This window comes from Gobio gobio (assembly GCF_949357685.1).
Source record: "Gobio gobio genome assembly, chromosome: 5".
Classification (NCBI taxonomy): domain Eukaryota; kingdom Metazoa; phylum Chordata; class Actinopteri; order Cypriniformes; family Gobionidae; genus Gobio; species Gobio gobio.
Window position 1 is genome coordinate 44,856,633 of NC_137101.1, and position 21,233 is coordinate 44,877,865.

Genomic DNA, 21,233 nt, shown 5'->3' on the forward strand with positions numbered 1-21,233 from the left:
ATAGAAAGGGTTAAAGGACATCTCAGCAGGATTTGGAAAAAACTCTACTAAAATTTGCCAAAGAGATGTGAACGCCTCTCGGATGTTCCAATGAAGGCCACAGCTATTTCTTTTCTGTCAATATTTTGCAGTTTCTCCCTGTGGACATGGCAGACTGATACGCTGTTGAGCATTGACTGTGCCATTGTGGAGCGAAGCCAGGTCTTCAAACGTCGCAGGGCACTGAAACTCCGCTCAGCTTCGCAAGAAGACACAGGGACCACAAGCAACAGCCTAACCAGAGCCTCCACTTGGTGAAACAGCCGCCTCACTTCTGGCACCATGGTCTTCAGGATCTGAGTGACCTCCTGGCAAGAATGAAACTGGTAGCTTGTTTTCAGCATAGCCAGTTGCATTTGCAGCAGCTTGGCGTCCAACTCTGGGTACAGCTCCACTGCCTCACTCGACTCACCTGTCCGAAGGTGTTCCTCCAACTTGGCCAGGTGGCCAAGGCCCTCCTGGCTAAATCTGTCATCCAGCTGAGTGACAGCTGCATCGGTGGCACAGAAAAACTGTACTTGGAAGTACTCCTCTGCAGAAGATGGGATGTGACTGTTTGCTGGCCCACCATATCGGTTGTATGGTTTTCTAATATGTGGCAGCATTATTGGCTTGAGATCAAAAGATGAGGCGAGTTCTACCACTCTCAAGTAAAGACACATAAATTAATCACTTGTTCTCTTCGCCATGAAGGCTTTCTTGGTGCAATCCACAGCCTGTAACATCCCGCCAATTGATACTGCTCTCCCTTGCAAACTTTTATTGAGACCTTCCAGCTTCAGCAGGATATCCTGCCCCATTACAAGCCCAAGGACGTGGTGCCTTTGTGAAAATGGCCAAGAAGGCCTCTTGCTCGAGGAGCTGAGACACTCCCTTTATCTGAAGCAATCTCCTCCAGTGCAGCCAGGACCACCTCATACTGTGTGAGGACCGACTTGATGGCTGGTGTGCGCACAGTCCATCTTGTGGCACACAACGGCTTAATGGAGGTGAACGAGCCATTTTCAGATATGGCTATCTGTTTGAAGATGGTCTTGAACTTCCCAGACTGGCCAAATAAACAACCCAGGTCATGGATCCATGTGAGGGCATCACTCACAACTGTTGCGGATGAGGAGACTACCTGAGAGACCAGGTTCACACAATGCGGCCTACAGTGGACAAAAATGGCAAGCGGCTCTACTCTGCGGACCAAAACTTGCATCCCAGATATGTACCCCGACATGTTTGCCGCTCCGTCATATGTTTGGCCACGAAGACCTGAGAGTGGGAGGTTGAGGCGGAGCAGCACATCGGAGGCAATTTTCCAAAGATGTGCGCCAGTTGTGGAAGAGGCCTCATACATCCCTACAAACTCCTCCCTTGGCTCCAGGTCTTTGTCGACATAGCGGAGGCAGATGGAGATCTGCTCCGTTCCACTAATGTCCTGGGTTCCATCCATTATGAGGGAGTACTGCAGTACAGGTAAGGCAGAAATTTCTTCAGCAACCCCCCTAATTATGGTGTTTCCCATAATGCTCAACATTTCGTTCTGTATTTCAGGGCTGGTGTAGGTGTGATACTTCTGCAGCCAGCTTGCCAGGTTGGGGTCATCCTCTGCCTTATCCCTGAAATAAGTCTGGAAGGTTCCCTCTAAGTTGAAATGGCCTCTAAGAGCCAAGCCCTGTTTGGAGAGATACCTCAGAGCACCTACAATTTGTAAGAGAGCAGACATGGCTGCCTCTTGAGCACTTGCTGATGGGCTGCATAATTGCATTCTTACAGAATTTTGTAGATGCGTATGTGTGTTGACTGCTATAATGTGTGCCTTGCTGATCTCATGCCTACTGAAAGCTTCCCTACCCTTTCTCCAGTTTCTGAAGCCTGCCGTTATGAAGGTTGGTTCAGCACTTTTGGCCAAGTTGGAGGTTTTCTGCGCAAAGGTATTCATGCAATGAATACACAAAACCCCCTTTATTTGATGGCTGTAGTGTAGCCAGGGGAACGATTTGTACCAGCTCTCCTGGAACCTTAGTGTCCGATTTGATTGGGTAAGTGGCTCAATATCCCTTGCACTGGGTTGGTGCGGGTAGTCCAAAGGATGTTTGAGGTGGATCCCCTCATTTTGAGTAGCTGGCTGCTCCTGAAATGTAATTAGTTCATTGGATATGAATGAAGGTGTAATTGAGTAGTAGTTTAGTTAATGGCATCATTTTTGTAAATAGTTATTTGTGTAAATAATGTAGTAGTTTAGTTAGTGGAATCATTTTTGTCAAACAGTAATGTTGCTTGGTTTAAAGGTCCCATGGCATGGCATTTTTCTATTATTTTATGTTTCCTGAGGTGTACTTATATTGTAAGTATGATTTTTACATCATAAAATGTCATAATTTAGAAATAAAAGGCATTTTTTCAATACTGATGTTTGCCCTGTGCCTGAATGCCTTGTCTCAAGAGGCGTGTCTGCTGTGAGACTTCAGTAAAAACGCCCACTGTTGTGATTGGCTGACATCTTTGCATTTTAAATGAGCGGAGGGGGCGTGGTTTAACGAGGTCTACGAGGCACGAGCAGGCACGAGCTGCTGCCAGAGAGACGAATGGACCCGAGTTCACTTCACATCAGTTCTCAGCATGTCTCAGCTCAGTGAACTGTTTTAGTTACAGAATATACTTCAGGTTATTAGTCTATTTTTAGTCGGAGGGGCTGTCACTCATGTCAGAAAGTTAGTAACTTTAGTAAATTATGGATCAGCGCTGACTGGAGACGCGAACCCCTTTAGAACGATTCAGTCTGATTTGGTGAACTGATTCGGTTCACTAAAAAGAACCGGTTCAAAAGAAAGATCGTTCGCGAACCGGACATCACTAATGTACCAGAGACTGAGCTCAGCGATCGCTAACAAAGTTATTTATAGTAACTACTGAGTTGTGAGAGCGCTGTCAGTCAGCGCGAGTTTATTGTGTTTGTATCTGAGAGTTCTGAATAAACACGAGTCCCAGTCACACCGAGTCCGTCTTCATCATTATTACCAACTTTGTAACACATGCAAAGTATCATTACAGCTGTCGAGATGAACGAGTTACGAGTAAGTGTTGATAATAGAATTATTTTTTAGATATGTTCCTATCATATGAAAGGCGTCAATGACGAGCATTGAGTACACAGCGCAAACAAAGACACAACAGCAGTAATCGAATGTAATCCAGTTTATTGTGGAGCTAGGCTGCCTAGCCCGGATATGCTCACGCTTACCCCCCTTCTGCTTAATCTCTGGCCGTGTTTGGTGCCTCCGCTGTGGGCCAGATGCAGTACTGGGGGTCGGGGATGTTGAAGGCCGGCCGCTCGGTGCAGCCCGAGCTTCGGCGTATGTGAGGTTTATCTCTAAAGATGTTAACGTTACTCTGCTGATGTTGAGCAGAAACGACTGTATGCATATTTTAGAACAGATAGACGCGACGAGGACGTAAAAAAACACTGACTCACAAGATAGAAAACACCGTTCTGTCGGGAGAGAGAGAAGCCGCAGTGTGTGCACGAATAATAAATAATTAGCTACACATCAGAAATCACTGATCATAGATCAGAAGGAACTGAAGAAAGACTTCTGTTTTCATTTGTACATCCAAACACTGAGAAACTGCCAGCATTCACTCGTTCACAAGTAATGATCTCTCCAGCGCTTGCATGGGCGTGCCAGATTCTCTGGGCGGAGGAAAGGGAGGTAACCGTTCCTGCTTGGACGTCAAACCAGGAGACTTCAGGATTGGCTCGTCTGGCCTGTCATTTTCTCAAAGGCAGAGAAAGACAGCCAGAACTCGGGTTTACACCGATCAACATTTCTATCCACTTGGGGACAATATTCAGGCTAGGGGAACTCATATTAATGTTGAAAAACCTCATAAAATGAAAATTTCATGCCATGGGACCTTTAAGATTATTGTTGCTGTCTGTCTGTTTATTTGAATTGTATAGGTTTTTTCTCCAAATATATGCAGACCTCACCTCGTCATGCTCATCGGTCTGTTCCTGCCTGTCTGTCTTTCTTTCAGATGGACCTGGGACCTGTTCCTGATATAAACCATATGTAATGTAACTTGTTTTTCATTATTGTTGTTCATTAACCTGTACCTGTAATTTTTTTTTAGTTGTGTGTTGACCTTACCTCTCTATTGTGCACCAGCTCCTGACGTTCAGTAAGTTCTTGTCCCTAATAATGTAAACAATACAGTGAAGATGGATGGGAACTTGACTGATTTTGCCCTGTCTCATTTTTATTGTGCTTTTTTAAACAAAAACTTTTTTATAATGCCTGGATTTCTCCTTTTAGGACTTTGTTTCTGTTTTTGAACGTGCTACCTCACCTCTTCACTGTCTTCCACCAGTTCCTGCCTTTCACTTAGTTCCTGTTCCTAATAAAACAAATTTAAAAAGATTGATAACTCCATTGATTTTGGCCTGTCTCATTTTTATTGTGGTTTTATGTGGTGTACACCCAACAGTCTACAGCAGTTCTTGTAAATATCTTCTCTTCAAACCGTAAATGTAATAATTAATATTAAGTAATTGGAAATTGAAGGCATGATTCGAGCAGGCTAAGTGATCGCACAAAATTTTTTCACACTTTTGCTCTCCGACCGACCATAGGAAATTAATGGGAAATTGACAAAAACACTAGCCTGGGAAAACCCAGACAACTTCCGGCAAATTTAGATTTGCTCTGCGAGTAGTCTGACAAAGAGCCCATTCAAATCCATTTCTAATCCCTCGAAATCGCGGCACCAATCAGAAACTTCGGGGCGGGCTTTACACGATGGCGACAGCGCAGTGACGGTGAAGCAGATTTTGTACATTACAAAAATGGATGCAGCCGTGGAACATCACTCGTTCGAATCAGCTATCGCGTCTGTTTTAAGCGATTTAAACTTTTCCTTTTCGTTAAAACCCTAGCAAAGAACAACACTCAAAGCCTTCATATCTAAAAAAGATGTTATCGCAGTCCTTTTCAGGCGAGAATGTAGTTGTGTAAAGCTCAAATCTGTGGTTTATTTATAAAGAGAGTGCCTTTTTGAAAATTGGATCTGCCGTTTTTCGGAGTTGTGAAAACACAGCCGAGAGCAGTCTTTCCTCGGCCAGTCCTTCTGCCGTCTGCCGCTGGCTCTGATGTCTCTGTAGTGGTTAAACATAAGATATGATTCATCTTGTGTAGGGCTGGGCACCGAACTGCGATACTTTTATGGTATCGAACGAAAAACTCAGATACTTTGAGTATCGAAAAATTATTTATCTTTCGGTGCCAAATTTCGGTTCCAAAAGCCAAGCGGCTTTTAAACACTTATAAAAGTGGATGCAGAGTCAACAAAGTGCAACATATGCGATAAGTATTGCAACCAAAGTTGCACAAGGAAAATTTTCTGTGAGACAAACACAACAGCGCGAGTGAATCACCGTGTGCGCGCGCTCTCTCTCTCCCTTTCATAATGCTTAAATGGCTTCACATCAGCGCATCGCATCAGCACTAAAATCGAGCTGCACAGTTGACACAGGATTTGCCACTTGTACAATCGAGGCACTGTCGCATCGTCACTAAAGTTTATCATTTGCATTTATTTTTAAGTCTTGCCAGTGTTCAAACCGCTCAGCACACACACACAAATTGTACAAATTGCGCTGAAATGGTCAAATACAAATAAATGTATATACTAAATTACCGTCTTGACGAGTATGCACGTAAACCCAGTGATGGGAATAACGGCGTTATAGATAAACAGCGTTACTAACGGAATAATTTTTTTCAGTAATGAGTAATCAAACTAATTACGGTTTCTCCTGTTACAACGCTGTTAGCGTTACTGAGGAAAAAAACGCGGCGTTACTATAATGAGCTCACTGAAGCTGTTTTAATCCGAACAGGCTCTCTGTCAGTCGGACCTGCAACGTTTTTCTTTCTCTGGTTGGTTGGTTGGTGTGTGCAGGCGTGCATGCCTTGCGCGTTGGGGGCTGGGTGGGCATAACTGATGATGATTGGTGGGTGGGAGACAAGGTTGAGGTTGATAGGTTGAGTTCACAAACACACACACACACACACCTATGACACACACGCATATGCACAGTCACACAAACCAAGTCCAACGACTTCAAAGGTAGCTTTCGCAAACTGGAAGTATAATCGCTACTTTTCCCTCGTTGAGGTTAAAGGTAAGAATGTTTATTGTAATGTGCAACCAGGAAGAAAGCGTCTCTCCACGTCGGTGGCAATTAATTCTTATCTAATGAAGCACCTCACATCATCACATGCCGTCACAAAATGAGTGGCTAAAAACCCAGGTGATAACGTGAGCTCCACTACCAAAGGAGTAGTATAGTACTGATAATGTTTACACTATAGTAGGTCTACTGATAATATTTACAATAATGTATTGAATTTGATAGGTGTCTCTTACATTGTCCCACAGCAACATAACAATAGTGTACATTAATGTACAATGTTTTATAACAATAATGTATTCTATTTAGCGTCCAATTCATTCATTTAACATATTTAATATTGGAGGCATCCAAGTTTTGAAAAAAAAAAAAAAGTAACTCAGTAGTTACTTTCCCTGGTAATTAGTTACTTTTATAATGATGTAACTCAGTTACTAACTCAGGTACTATTTGTAAGAAGTAACTATAACTAATTACTTTTTTAAAGTAACATGCCCAACACTGCGTAAACCCCATCGTGTAACCGTATCCGTGTTCGCTCTTAAAGTGACAGCAGTCGAATAAACTGCTGCTGTCTCTGAGTTTCTCTTGTGTCTTGTGTTGTTTGATTAGCCTTTATGACACTCACTGCTCTTGAATGACAAACTTTTGCAACCTTAAGTGTAAGGATTTTAATCTAATTTAATTTATTAAGGGAAGACCAATATTAATTTACATTTAATTTCTTATTAAATGTCTTTAGTATTTCTTACCTCAATACTAATGTTAGACCTACCTGAAAATTTGTCTTTAAAAACAAAAATGCACTGCATGATCAAATATTTAGGTGAGATAATTATATACATTTATATGACAAGAGTCACCTAAGCGGGGGATTCCCCCATTGTCAGAAATAAAATTCAGGCCCTGAATGAATGTCTGTAAACTTGCCTATAAATAATTCTTCAAGATAAAAAGAAGGCTTCAAATAGATCGGTATCGGTGATCGTATCGGCAGATATTGCTTCCTGTGATCGACGATCGGCTCCAAAAATCCCGATCGGAGCACCCTTACAAAAAGCACAACCAGTTTTATTAATAATGTTACCCTGAGTGAGAAGTGTTACCAGAATTTGTTTTAATTAAAGTGAAAAATAAAAGTTTTTTGTTTAATGTATTTTTGTTGATGTTAAAATGGATTTTAAAACATATTGTATCGAAAAAAGTATCGTTAGGAACCGGTATCGAAACTGAGGTATCGAAATTGGCACCGGATCGAAAGATTTTGAACAATACCCAGCCCTAGTCTTGTGTAGATCTAACGGCTGATCTTTGCTCTCATTAATCTATAATTTGTTCCCTGACAGATCGTTTTGTCTGAGGGCAAAGTGAAGTTTCATAACTTAATATTTTTAAGCTATTAAACTTTACCGTTGTAGTCTCCTAGCGCTGACTTTGTTTGACTGAATTGCTTTATTTATTGTGTAGCTTCGTATACCTTTTACTTATACTTTTATAATGGCTATTGATCACACATAAACTGACATTTAAAAAGAGGTTGTGTTTTATGTCATATTTCATTTTATTACTGTGATAATCATAGCCTATATATGCACACATATAAATGTTTTTTTGTTTTGTTTTAATGAAAACGACTTTGTAAATGTAAAGGACTTTATGGACTTTAATGTAAAGGCCAGGTTTTTTTATATATATTTCGTTTTGTTATATACATGCATTGAAGATCATATGCATTGCCTGCACTACATTTGTGTGGCTATAATATGTTGAAAAAAATTTTGTGGTGTTTTATCATATATTTCGTTTTATTGTAGCCTAAAATATACAAATATATACTGAGTGATACTGTCAAGAACGCTGCTTGTCCATTAGCGGAGTAGGCGGACTAGTGTCCTCCCGTCCTCGGTAGTTCGTTCTCCGGAGTCAAACTTGGCAAGTCACGGACGCAAGTCAGAAGTTTGCGTACGAAATATGTCATAAAACACCACTGCCTCATTTCATTTAAAAAAAAAACCCTTAAACATATTAGCCACACAAATGTGGTTCAGGCAACGTGTAGCTAGGCCTACATTGATTATCTTATATATTTATAATAAAACGAAGTATAAAACACCCTGCCTCTTTTCATTTACATTTTGAAAATAATGCAGTGTCTTGGTCCAAGGTACCAAGTATGTCTGTGAGGACATTGGTGTATCTAAAAAAAAATGGCTGCCACAGCCAATTAAATTTGAGCATCTATTAGACAAGTCTCATGGCCCTAGAGGTCTGTAAGAATTTTGAAAGAAATCGGCCACTAGTTGGCGCTAATGAGTTTTATGGCTCTGTAATCACGTGGTGTTGCACACATCCACGAAATATGCATATCATTTGATATATTCTAAAGGAAAACTCAAAACTTCACGAAAATTGGTGGGCATGTGTCATATCCTTAACAAGCATGCAAAGTTTTATAGAGATCGTACCATAGGTGGCGCTATAACTATTAAAAACCTTTTAAAACCATATGTTTTCTATGGTAAATTGCCTATATTGCCTGTAAATTGACTTTTCCATCTATTAGTTCAGTGTTTAAAATCTTGCTAAATAAAACTTAATGTCTTTTGATGCTTGTGTGCTTAAAGGCCTTAAAGGCTTGAACCCCGCTAAATGCTGCTTGCAGCTTTAATTAATCATTATAATTAATATAATTATAAAATTAATGTTTAATAATAATAATAATAATATCAATAATAATAAGCTGTGTTAAAGCATTACTGTTTATCTTTTATTTTATTTTATTGAATTGTAATGTTACCTGTAACAAAATGCTTTCTCTGTATTCAGGTTTGACTGTAGTAATAATCCAAAAACATGTACACTTCACATCAAACTTTTTTTTTTTTTTAATTTATAAACCTTGGCAAAGAAGTATTATTTGAGAATTTATCTAAAAAATACATTCAAATCCACATATTAAAAGTGAGTAATTTGGTTCAAAAGATTTCACAAAACTTTCCATAGAGAGCTATACAGACATCTAGTGGTAAACCCATGAAATAACAAGTTTTATTTAATTTTCTATCAACAGATGGCACCATTTTTAGGTGTCCGGTCACTTCTGACCGGGAAGATAACACGTGGTACACCTAAATGAACAGCACCTGAGGGTTAAGCAAACTGTGTGCTGCGGGTAACTGCTAGCTAATAACATTGTTTGTCAAAAAGAGTGACAGGTTGGGTTATTCATTTAGCCGATAATAAGATACCGCATACCGGCACTTACTGTGCATGTCTGTGTAATGACAGGTAGTAACCTAGAGGGGTCGTTGTTCTAGTCTAGGGCGGGGAAGCCAGAGAAGAAGAGATAGACCGGATGTTTTGGTGACGTTGTGCATGCGGTGAAGCTAATAAACCGAACACAGAAAGAACTCACGAGTCGGTGTCTTTAAAGTATTAACAGATGCCTGTAAAGGATATATACAGACATTACATGGTGTCAGAATAGCCTGTGTGTCGGTAACGCTTGGAGACATGGCGAAGTTTAGCCCACCGAGCGAGTTTAAGTTTGAGAGCCCAACTGAATGGCCAGAGTGGAAACAGAGATTTCGCCGCTATCGGTTGGCCACAAAGTTAAACAAAGATGACAGCGAGATTCAAGTAAGTTCGCTGATCTACGCGATGGGCAGTGAAGCTGAAAAGATATTCAGTTCATTTGAGTTTGCAGAGGAAGATGAAAAGAAGGACTTTGAAGCTGTCATGAAAAAATTTGACGACTACTTTATTCCACGACGCAACATCATACACGAGCGCACATGTTTCTACCAACGGAGTCAGCAATCCGGGGAAACGGCAGAGATGTACATCAGGACATTATATGAATTAGCTGAGCACTGTCAATTCGGGGCTACAAGAGATGAACACATAAGGGATCGTCTCGCGGTAGGAATAGCGGACAAGGAACTTTCCCGCCAGTTCCAGCTCAAACCAGACCTAACGTTGACGCATGTGATTGAAAGTGTGCATCAGACAGAGGCGATAACGAGGCAGGTCAATCTTCAAGCCAATCGACCGGATGCTCAGCTGGCCAATGTTAATGCTGTCAAAGGGAAGGTTGGACAGTATAGAAAAAAGAGTCAGCGACGGGAGAACAACAGCCATGGACCCAACACAAAGGAGGAGTGTGGGAGGTGCGGTAAGCCACAACATTCTGATGAAAGACATTGTCCTGCATTAAAAAGCAAGTGTAATAAGTGTCACAAAGGAGAACATTGGGAACGCAAATGTCATTCTAAAGCAGTGAGGGAAGTCACAAGCGAACAGCCTGGACAGACATACTTCCTTGGAGCAGTTGACAGGGAGGATAATGTGGATACATGGACTGTAGGCTTACCTGTAAACAATGTGGTAGTAAGCTTTAAAATTGATACAGGAGCTGATGCTACCATTATTGATAAAGAGACATTCAAAAAGATGACTCCTAAAATTAAACTAGAGCCTCCACACACACGTTTTGTTAGCCCAGGGGGCGATCTCAGCTGCATAGGCATGTTCCAGGGTACTACCAGCTATAAGGAGAGAAAGTACTCCCTTAAGGTGTACGTGACAGATGGGAAAAGCTGTCTACTGGGCCGCGAGGAGGCAGTGGAGATGGGTCTAGTGAAGAGGATGGATGAGGTCAGTGGTGTGTTTGGATCAAGCGGATTATTGAAAACCAAGCCAGTCAGAATAGCCCTGCGCGACGATGCCCAGCCATATGCAGTGCCGACAGCCAGGCGGATACCCCTGCCACTGGTACCGCTGGTAAAAAAAAGAACTGCAGCGCATGGAGGATGAGGGAATAATTGAAAAAGTAACACAGCCGACAGAATGGTGCGCTGCTATGGTCCCGGTGCTCGAACCCAATAAGAGGGAGGTCCGTCTCTGTGCAGACCTCAGGAAATTGAACAGAGCTGTGAAAAGGGAGAAGTATGTCCTGCCCACAGTGGAGGAAATAATGCCAAAGCTTGCCGGTTCTAAAGTGTTCACGTCACTGGACGCAGCAAGTGGATTTTATCAGATCCCTCTGCATGAGGAGAGCAGGATACTCACCACTTTTATCACTTCGTTTGGGAGGTATGCTTTCCGCCATCTTCCTTTCGGAATTACAAGTGCTCCCGAAATTTTCCAGAGGAAAATGTCGGAAACTCTGGCTGGCCTAGAAGGGACAGAGATCTTTATGGATGATATTTTGATTCACGCAGAGACCGAGGAGCAACATGACCGACGACTGGCGGAGGTGTTGAAGGTCATTGAGGAAGCAGGGCTCAAGTTAAACCAGGCAAAGTGCAAGTTTAAACAGAGACAGGTTCGCTTCTTGGGTCATCTAATCGATGAGGCAGGTGTCAGGGCAGACCCAACTAAAGTCGCAGGAATAGGAAACTTTCCACAGCCACAAAACGCAACAGAACTCAAAAGATTCTTAGGAATGGTTAATTATTTAGCCAAGTTCATTCCAGAGTTATCAACAGTGGCCCACCCAATGTACGAACTACTGAAAGGAGACAAGGAGTGGATGTGGGGACCTGCTCAGTGCGAGGCGTTCAGGAACCTAAAGACTGCACTAGCCACAGCTCCGGTACTTACCTTCTACGATGCCAACAAGCCCACCATAGTGTCAGCAGACGCCAGCAGCTACGGGCTGGGCGGCATTCTTCTCCAGCAGCACGGAGATAACTGGAAGCCCGTGGCCTACTGCTCAAGGCGATTAAGTGACGCGGAGAAAAGGTACGCACAAATAGAGAAGGAGTGCCTGGCGAGTGTGTGGTCCTGTGAACGGTTCGATAAATTCCTGTATGGACTGGAGGGCTTTAGACTGATTACTGATCACTAGCCATTGGTACCTCTCATGAACAGTAAAGACTTAGACTGTGTTCCAATCAGGTGCCAGAGGCTATTAATGAGACTCATGCGTTTCAATGCTACAGCCGAACATGCACCAGGCAAAACATTAGCTGTGGCGGATGCGCTTTCTAGGAGCCCAGAGCAATGTTGTGGGGATGGGGTCTGTCATGAGGAAGTGGCAGCACACATCGAGGCTGTCATGAGTCAGGTCCCAGCCACACCGCGCCGGATGGCAGAGCTAAGGCAGCACACTGGAAATGATAGACAGCTCCAGACGGTCATAGGCTTCATCAAGAGTGGGTGGCCTGATTATGCTGGAAGGGTGCCTGAGGTAGTCAAGGACTTCTACCAAGTGAGAGGAGAACTATCTGAGATAGATGGGTTGGTCATTAGAGGTAACCGTATCGTCATTCCCACGGAAATGAGGAAGGTCATCTTAGAAAGAATCCATGACGGACACCAAGGCCTGGTAAAGTGCAGAGAAAGAGCTTACCAATCCGTATGGTGGCCTGGAATGTCTGGTGAGATTGAAAAAACAGTACAGCAGTGTGCATTTTGCAGAGAAAACAGGAACACACAGAAGAAGGAGCCGTTAATACCTAGCGAGCTCCCCTGTAGGCCATGGCAGAAAGTGGCTATAGATTTGTGTGAGAGTAAGAAGCAAAACTACTTAGTAGTATCAGATTATTACTCTAGATATCTGGAGATTTTGAATCTGCCTACAACTAATACCAGTCAAGTGGTAGCAAAGCTGAAAGCTACATTTGCTCGGTTTGGCATTCGGGAAGTGATAGTGAGCGATAATGGACCCCAGCTATCTTCAGCAGAGATGAGGGAGTTTAGCAAGGAATATGGCTTTGATCATGTCACTTCCAGCCCACACTACCCTCAAAGTAATGGGCAGGCAGAGAGGGCAGTTCAGGTAGTGAAATCTATACTGAGACAGGAGGACCCCCTCCTTGCCCTGATGGTGTACAGAGCCACACCCACTTCGTCGACAGGAGTCAGTCCAGCTGAACTGCTAATGGGCAGGAAAATCAGGACCACCTTGCCCACCCTGCAGGACAATCTGAAACCAAACTGGCCTAATGAGGATGTGATCAGACAGGCTGACATTGCAGCCAAGCAAAGGCAAGCCTATTACTATAACCGCAGGAATGGAGTAAGGATCCTACCCCCACTGAGCCCGGGGGATCAGGTGCTAACAAAGTTGGATGGACAGAAACAGTGGACAATGCCTGCAGTCGTGCGCAGCTCCAGCTCTACTCCGAGGTCCTATGTCGTGGAGACGGCACGAGGGGAGTGTTATAGGAGGAACCGGCGCCACCTGCAGTTCATACCCAAAACGTTCACACCTGTCACGGAAAGCCCTGACCAGTTTGCTCCTGAGGTCAGAAACACTGTGAACACACACAGTGCTGAGACACTAAACACTCCCACACCCACACAAGGGACTGTGACCATCACTCGCTCTGGCAGAGTGAGCAAAGCCCCAGATAAACTGGACTTGTGATAATGGACTTTGGGGGAGGGGGGGGGGGGGGGGGGTGGAGTATATTCCATCAAGGGAATGGTTTGTGGGGACTTGAAAAAAAAAGTAAAGGAGGATGACGGTTGATTAAGTGCTGATTTGTTGTTCAGGAAAAAATGCACTGAGTTGTTGTAGAACTAAGTTGAGTAGGAAGGGTTGTTTTTTCATTAGCCACCATGGAGGTAGGAAGTTAACAAGACAGTTGTGTTTTACAATACGAAATGTTAAGATAGAGACATGTTTATTGCTTAGAGTAATAGTTAATGTTAATTAAGAAGGGCAACATCCTTGAGGGGGGAAATGTAATGACAGGTAGTAACCTAGAGGGGTCGTTGTTCTAGTCTAGGGCGGGGAAGCCAGAGAAGAAGAGATAGACCGGATGTTTTGGTGACGTTGTGCATGCGGTGAAGCTAATAAACCGAACACAGAAAGAACTCACGAGTCGGTGTCTTTAAAGTATTAACAGATGCCTGTAAAGGATATATACAGACATTACAGTCTGCTTGGCTTTAAAAAAAGCTCTGATGTCCTGTCCACTTCTTTTTGACATAATGCTGGTATTATTCTCTCTATATGACTATCACGCTTCTTTTTTTAAAGAATGTTTTTCAAATGAGCTTACAGTTTGGCAGGGACAGTGAACAAGCGGGGCTACCTAGTCTTTGCTGGGATTGGGATTACAATTTCTGGCCAAGGTATCATAGACGAGCAAGTCATTTTAGCCTTCATACGGTATATATAAAACACCATACCAGGTTGCTAGTGCCATGGACTATAACATATCAAAGTGATAACCTGTAGAACAAATGGATGTTGTTGTACACAGCATGGATCTGCAGACCATTGACACAAAGGTAAGACGCGATATGTAGATTTGCTGGTATTAATATGGCTAGGTCTTGTGCATTTGCACACAAGGGATCGGCTGTTTTAACCCTTCTCTTGCAATTAATGTTAGCCTTCTTTAGCCACCAACTTAATTAGCTAGTTACGGTTTGCGTTTGTACAGCCAGCAAGCATTGGTGGAGATGATCATGGAGTAGTCAGTATCTTGTTTAATTATTGCTGGAATCTATTGCTCAATTCTGGAATAGTTGTGATGATGATGATGATGATGAGGATTGGATGCTTTCAAGTTTTGGTCAAAATGCCTGATGTAGATTGGATGGATGCATTTTGTTGTGAATTGAGAGCAGTCAGATCATGGTGTGATAGGCTATAGCGTTCATCTGTGCGACACGTATTTTTGCTTTTTCAATCTTGGCAAAATTTGTAGGGCAGAAGTTGTGTTGTGTGTAGATATGGTCAATTGTACTTAAATTAAATCAAATTATTACATGGCTTGGTTGAATTCCACTGTAGAATGCGGTGTGTCGGTACACGATCCATTCCACCTGCACAATCCGTTCTACGTATGCGTAGTAGACTCTTTAGAAAACGCACATGCGCAAATGATAATTCTGTTTTGCGACGATTTATGACACCGCACGATCTGTGCCACACATGCGCATATTTGTACCGCGAGACTTTCATTCACTTACAGCGAAAGAAAATGGAGTTCAGTGGAAGAAATGAGAAGTTTGCCCTTTACGATGCCGTTTGGCACTATTTGGTTGACGGGTTAGTGGATGCGGCGTTGAAGAAGAAGGTCTCACGAATGGCTGCAAATTTCGTTATAAGAGGTAAGTGAGTGTGGGAATTTGAAATAATATTAGTTAGGGCTGGGTACCGAGTTCGATACTTTTAGGTACCGACCGAATTGCCTCGATAGTATCGAAAAATGACTTCTTGTTCGGTACCAGATTTTGATACCTAAAGAGTTAACTTGTCAACGTCAGTGCTTAAACAAATACATAAGAAATGCACATGACACACCTAAAACAGCGCGCGCAGACACACACACACTCAATACCCTAAAGATGTGGAAAAGTCAATCAAAAGTGTGGATACATTTCTCCAGGCTCGATGCCAACATTGCTCGATGCAGTATTTACAGTAAAATAATTACTCCAAAGACCGGTACCATGACAGATATGATGAAGACCTTGACAGTGCACGGAGTAAACATAAGAGCAGAAAGTTGCTCCGTCTTCGACTGGTAAATGAAGAGATACCTTGTTGATCACGCTGACAGTGTTTATATTGCAATAATGACCTACTGTACGTTCAAAAATGTTAATGTGTAATGTTACAAAAGATTTCTGTTTCAAATAAATGCTGTTCTTTTGAAATTCTTATTCATCAAAGAATCATGAAAACATTTATCATAGTTTCCAAAATATTAAGTTGCAAACTGTTTTCATATTTCTGAAGGATGTGACACTGAAGTAATGATTTTGAAAATTCAGCTTTGACATCACAGGAATAAATTACATTTTGAAATATATTCAAATAAGATTTTAAATTATAATACTATTTCACAATGTTACAAGTTTTACTGTATTTTTGATCAAATAAATTCAGCTTTGGTAATCAAAATGTGCACTGGCTAAGGAGCATGAGTCAAACTAAAAAAATAGAACCAAAGTTTTCTGAGGTAATGTGTTATGTAATCTTGTTAAAAATGGATTTCATAAAATTGGTATCGAAAAAAAGTATCGTTCTGGAACCGGTATCGAAGTCAAGGTATCGGTATCGACATTTTTTGAACAATACCCAGCCCTAATATTAGCATTGTTTTAGTTAACACGTGTGAGCATGTCAGTAACGTTCCATCTAGTCAGACATAGTAACCGCCAAAAATTTTCACCACGTGTTTGCATCCCTGAACAAAGACACATGCACATAAGTGCTGTATTGTAATACCAAACAAAGCAGCAAAATCATTATGTAAAAACACTGTTAGTCTATCACAGAAAGTTAATTATTCTACACTGGCCCCAGTGCACAATTCATGAGGCTGGTTGTGCTGTCTGATGATGCCTCAGTCATCCTCTGTCCAGCAGTCAGGCGCTCAGTCATCCTCTGTCCAGCAGTCGGGCGCTCAGTCATCCTCTGTCCAGCAGTCGGGGGCTCAGTCATCCTCTGTCCAGCAGTCGGGGGCTCAGTCATCCTCTGTCCAGCAGTCGGGGGCTCAGTCATCCTCTGTCCAGCAGTCGGGGGCTCAGTCATCCTCTGTCCAGCAGTCGGGCGCTCAGTCATCCTCTGTCCAGCAGTCGGGGGCTCAGTCATCCTCTGTCCAGCAGTCGGGGGCTCAGTCATCCTCTGTCCAGCAGTCGGGGGCTCAGTCATCCTCTGTCCAGCAGTCGGGCGCTCAGTCATCCTCTGTCCAGCAGTCGGGGGCTCAGTCATCCTCTGTCCAGCAGTCGGGCGCTCAGTCATCCTCTGTCCAGCAGTCGGGGGCTCAGTCATCCTCTGTCCAGCAGTCGGGCGCTCAGTCATCCTCTGTCCAGCAGTCGGGGGCTCAGTCATCCTCTGTCCAGCAGTCGGACGCTCAGTCATCCTCTGTCCAGCAGTCGGGGGCTCAGTCATCCTCTGTCCAGTCACCAGCCATCCTCCCAAAATCCTTGGCAAAGAGGACTGTCACTTGCAGCCAATGTGATTTGACCTTGCTGGCCAAAAATCTACGAACTCACATCAGACGGCATCACACTCAAAAGGAAAATGCAATTACTCCTGAGAGACACTTTCTGTCTCAGTGCATTGATGAGAAAATTGGCATTTTTGCTGTTGAAAAGGCTTTTCATGGTCAAGCAATACCCATTCATGTTATAAAAAATACTTGGGGCCCAAACTACCGCTCAGCATGTGAACTTGACCAATGTATTTTAAATTCGGACTTTGCCCATAACACTGGGATACTGCCTTTCGAGTGTGATCATATCAAATCACTGTCTTTTTGTCAGAAAGTTGCCAACTCCAATGTTGCACTGACAGAGGAAAGTCTCACTCAGCTGGTGCAGCAGAAATGGTTTGATGAGGCAAGGAAAGCCCAGCTGTTAAAGTGGCAGCAAGAGGCAAATGCTGCAGAGACACCGTTGTCTTTTCATGTCCCTGTTGGAGGTCCTTCAACCAAGAACTTCATTTCTGTGTTTGAACCAACAGTGTCCTATTACAGCAGGATGGGTAGAGTCATGGTGGCTTATGATAAGAAAAAAAATAACTGGCATTGTCCTTGTGCCCGACCTCGGCAATCATGCATCCACAAAGCCACAGCAAAGTGGCATCTTTTCCAGATGATGCCACAACTCTTCAAAAGGGTCAAAAGTTCAGAAGAGCTTTTCAACACTACCGATGCATGCAATGATGATGCCAGCTGTCAAGATGTTTCATATCCCCCCAACTCTGCTATTGTTAAAAATATGATGAAGTACATGCTGGAAAATAAGAGAATTCCAGTGGAAATTCCACAGACCATTCTCTTTAAATCAAAACATGGAAAGGCTTTCAATAATTTCCCAAAACATCTTGTGCCTGACGAAGTTGAATGTGCAGTATGCAAGGGAGTTTTGAGTGAACCGATCATGATAACTTGCCGGGCGAAGATTGTTACGTTCAATGGAGTGATTCAGGGTATGACAATTCATTTGTATTGCTTTGATAAATATTTTTGATATTGCTTTGATAAAATATTTTTTACGGATAAATGTATTATCTTTTCTCAGGTGTATCTGCTTACTACAAACTTTGCCATAAATGCAACCTCACATACAGATACCAGGAATGGAGTGACGGTTTGCACAACTTCAATGATCATGTAATCCTCTCGCTACATTTGTGTGTGGTTTTGCGAAATTCTCTACAGGTACAACATTAAAAAATTATACCTGCTATTTTACTATATAATGACTTAGACATGCATTTATACTGGTTTGTATTACTAAACTACACTGGTTTAAATTAATATAACCCCCTTCCCCCACTTGTCCTTCCAGAATCACACAGCTGTAGGTAGGGTTGTGCAGATAATTGAAGGAACAGAGGGAGAGTCCTTGCCCAAAGGTGACCTAATCATGCAGGCTTATCTTCACTTTGAAGCCCTATGTGATCTGGACTACATTTACTCTTGTGTTTCCTGTGGATACAATCCATGTACCGTGATTATGGACCTTCATAAAAAAGGAGTGTTCAGCATCCCAGGTAAGTATAGAGTTATTGTAGTTGAATTGGTTCCTATTATAGTTTTCTTGTTTTTCAGTTTAAATTGAATAATTCATATATTTAGCTTTGAATTAAGTTTGTTTATGTCACAGTGAGTGAAATTCAGTCTCCACCTGTGACTTATGATGGTCACGTTGACATAGAGGAATTTTGGGATGCAGTGGCAATGGACATGATAAGCAGAGGGTTTTACGCAAGTAAGTTTTGATTCTGATTTGTGTCACGTAGAGCTGCATGATATTGTGATAGGGTTTAGTGTTATTTATTAATTAAATTATTATTTCCAAACTTGCACTTGCATTATTTGCAACAACTTTTCATATTTACAAAAGTCCCAAATATACAAAAATCCTCACATGAGGATGCATTTAACTAAAGTAGCAAAATGTTTTCTCTTATCCCACTGACGAATTTTAAGCATAAACATCCAATGTTGGTATTTTGTTTAGAAAACAAGACTTGTCACTTTGCTTTTCTACCAAAGGCGTCGTGATGTAAGAATATTTAACATTTAAACTGGACAATAAGATAAAAAATATGCTACTTGTGTGTGAGCATGCAACTTCAGATTTTTTTCCAATATCATCTATATCTTGTATAATTTTGTGTTGTTCGCGTGTTGCAGGTAAATGGCTGTATTTTCTCCTCAAGGTGGCAAAGAAAACCCATTTACTGTTTCACCTAGTTACCACAACTGGTCCCCATGGATAGGTCCAAAAACAAGGAAATCAGCCATGGTATTAAACACAGAGAGTGCAAAGGTTCAATCCTCAAATGATGAGAGTGACATTGATGTGCCTTTTACTGAGGAAAGGCTTGGTGATGAGCTGCTGCACCTCAAGGTAAATGGTTGTTTGAATTGTTCAGAAGGGTTTTGGTTTTTACACTGTTGACTGCATGGCACATTGGTATGTATAGGGTTGCTTCATAAATATTTATATTTCATAGTTATTCATTTTGCTGTACCTGCTCACAAATTGCATATTTTACCAGATAGCAGATTTGAAAAAGCTGTGTCGACAGTGTGGGGTTGATGTTGCTGGCTCCAAAATGGATCTCATCCTCAGACTTCGTAATAAAATGTAAAATAGAGTGACGTACAACTAAGTGTTTCAACAGGTGTGGGGTGCTTCTGGTGAGTGACGTTTTTTTTTTTTTGTTACTTAGTAACAAAAAAAGTAAACAAAATAAACATTAATGAAACTGCAATTATTGTACCTCTATAATTTGATATGTATTGTTGGAATGGGTTCACTTATATTTCATGATTTTGTTTTCATTTAAATGTTTTGTGTGTGTTTTAGGTGGCCTGGGTGTGATAATGTGTCCTTGTGGTATTGTATATTCAATTAAATTTAACTTGAGAGCAGAGAGTCCTCGTGACTTTGCGGACCTTCTGTTGTCTTGGAAGCAGTTTCCCAACATTACAATTTATGACTACCCTAGAGGGTTAGTGGCGCACACAAATAAGCGACAACCAATTCACCCACCTTTCCATCCCTTTGAGGGCAGAGTCCAAGATCCATCCACTGAAAACATCCAAAAAGCAAAAGAAGGGAAGCTAAAGGTTCATCTTCCCTGGCTTGCTCACAGGAAACAAACTGTGGATCCTGACTGCCACCCATTGACCGGTTCGTCCGAACACTACTGCCTATGTGATGTTTTCCACCAAAATAATAGCAAAGATAAGAGAGATGTGCTGCGTACTATTGGTCTTGTACCAGAGCTGGCTGGAAAGATCAACAGTCAGTGTGCAGAACAGCTGTTTTCTGAAGTAAAGAGAAACAATTACTTCATGAATATGTTAAGACCATCTGCGCACATATTTCTTGCTCGAAACATTCTTCACCACCGGAACCTCGCACGGAATGGGAAGAAGTTGGAACAATTCAAGAAATTGTTCAGTGGCAATCATAATTTGCTATTAGATTCCAATGGAAAGGTCATACTTGGTAATGTATACATATTTTATTAATGTGCTGCATTTGAGTAGGTCCGTTCAAATTGATTTATTGTACTAACTATATCTTTATAACACATGCATAGGAGCAGAACCAAATGTGGGGCCAAATTATTCAAAGACAACCCAAACATTGGATACAACTCTGAATGAGACAGAAATGCATACAGGTTGAGGTTGTTCTTCAACTCTTGAAGTTTGGTTTGCTTAACTTTTAAGTGATTTGTTTGATCTTTTTCTTTATGTACAGCTTCCCAGTTGCAGTGTGACCCTAAATGTCCAAATCCTGTGGTAACAACAAGCCTAAACATGATCAAAGCAAACAAAGCATTTTGGGGAACGATGCCAAATGAGGGGCAACAGCAGCTGGTAAGTTAATCTTTGCAAAATTTTCTTAACAAGATGCTGTTCATCAACCTGTGCATTCATTTATCTTTATCTGAATTTTAGCTAAACAATGCTTTGGATGTCAGAAAAATCAAATATGAGCGATTGGCAACCGTATATAACACAACACTGCAACGATCAGACCTGTGCTCTCTGGGACTCGAGAAATA

At 42.0% G+C, this 21,233-nt stretch overlaps 1 protein-coding gene across 1 annotated transcript in view; it reads right to left on the minus strand.

Moving 5' to 3' along the window:
* The window catches only part of LOC307126529 (uncharacterized protein), a 1,210,917-nt gene that overhangs the window by 1,180,667 nt on the left and 9,017 nt on the right, over nucleotides 1–21,233 (minus strand). The window lies entirely within an intron of this gene.